We start from the raw sequence: 1,799 nt of genomic DNA, 5'->3' as shown, positions 1-1,799 counted from the left end.
TACATATATTTTGAAATGAAGGGGAGGAAAAGTAAAATGCCAGTTGCAGGGCATTGGTAGACCACCCAAATCTTCAAATTGTTGACTAAAAACACGCGCAAAATTAAATATAAGAATACAAAAAAATTTCTGCATTATTGGATAGACATAAAATTGAAATGCCAAGTACCATAAACTTTGTTCAATTTCAAGTAACCATCATTTCAACAGCACCAAGACCTATGTTCTTGAATTAAATTATCTAAGTCCGACGACGATGATCCTCCTTCTTCTATAGCCTCCATCGCCATGCTTGTGAGTGTTTGCTTTGTTTCTCATTTTTTCTGCTTCTTCTCCCCCCATAATTCTCCTCACTTCTGCCTTTTTAGTGCCTTTCTTTTTAACACTACTATCTCCCATTACTCTTAACTATTTCTTTGCACCTACAAGAACTCCAATTCTAAGAACTTCAGTTGCTAGCTTTTTATCGAAAAACTGTCATGCAGATACAGGCCATGTTATCGTTGGTACTCCTGCACTTACTCCTTCCAGTGTTGAATTCCACCCACAATGTGCCACAAACCCGCTCGTGGATTTATGATCCAAAATCAATACTTGCGGTGACCATCCCCTTATGATCAGTCTCCCTTCCCTTCCATTCTCTTCTCAAATCCTTCTAGTAGCCATTATTGTTTATCCTCTTCTTCTTCTGCTTCTTGTTGGTCCTTTTGCGTTCTCCTCACAACCCAGATGAAATCTTGTTTAGAAGCTTCTAGACCTGTTGCTATTTCTCTCAACTGAGGGTCAGTGAAGTTTGCGATGCTCCCGAAGCATATGCAGAGAACAGAGTTAGGTTTTCATCAATGGAAGCTTCTTTTCCCTTGTTTGCTTTTTTCTCACAGTCCCCATTGGATAGCGAAACAGGGCCTAAATGCCATGCTTTTCTTCCAAGTACCTTTTGGTAACAATCTGCATATACCTGCTCAACAGTCTTTTCATTTCAGAGTCGTTGTCGTCATTCAAGTGTATTCATGCTAAACCACCCTAGTCATTTGAATTTCTCTGGGTAAATTCAGAATCACGAAGAGCTCTGAATCTGATGATACATTCTTGTGCGGTTGGGAGAGTCTTATACATTCAACGGCACAAAAAAAAAAAAAAACTAATCCCGTGAAACACAATCCTCAGAATCCTACACTTGGCTACAGAATCAGTCGCCTAGGGAAGAAGAATCGGGCAATGAGGCAATCTGGGCGGTGTTGCGGCAAGAGTTGTCTAAAAGGCTCCTGAAGCATGCTCGTTGCTTTGAAGTTGGGAAGACATAGAAGGGTTCAATTTTCCAGCTTTGACGGAGGGGAATCTGCCGATGGCTACGATGTCGATGTTGGAAAATTTTCCATTGATCTGCAAGAAAGAGGGATGTTTATTAGTGGGGTGACCGGATGGTAACTACGATGCACTACTGTAACGTACATTTTGTAACGATAAAAAATATAACACTACTAACATCAAAATTAGAGGAGAGAGGTGATGTTTTTAATTTCAAATACCACCACTTATAAATTACTTTTTTATTTATAATTTTAATAAATAATAATATATGGCTTTTTAAGAGAGGAGAAATGCCACTTCTCTCTCTTTTTTATTAACATAATATTTTGTTTATAATCAAAAGTAGAGAAGTAGCATTTTCAATTGAAAAAATCACCTCTCTACTTTGTTAATAATTTAACATTTTGTTTTATGAAATTAAATAATTATTTTATTATAATTTATTTAATTAGCATATCTGTTATTTAACAAAGAAATGAAGAGAGGTG

At 37.1% G+C, this 1,799-nt stretch overlaps 1 pseudogene; it reads right to left on the bottom strand.

The window, feature by feature from the left end:
• Positions 1-203: 203 nt before the first annotated feature.
• LOC129293087 (scopoletin glucosyltransferase-like) lies at positions 204-1,454 on the bottom strand (annotated as a pseudogene).
• Between the last annotated feature and the right edge of the window lie 345 nt (positions 1,455-1,799).

The sequence above is a fragment of the Prosopis cineraria genome, unplaced genomic scaffold (assembly GCF_029017545.1).
Source record: "Prosopis cineraria cultivar Desert tree isolate PC_DT_omini unplaced genomic scaffold, ASM2901754v1 PC14, whole genome shotgun sequence".
Taxonomy (NCBI): domain Eukaryota; kingdom Viridiplantae; phylum Streptophyta; class Magnoliopsida; order Fabales; family Fabaceae; genus Prosopis; species Prosopis cineraria.
Note: the sequence above shows the minus strand (reverse complement) of the source record. Positions and strands in the feature narration are given on the sequence as shown.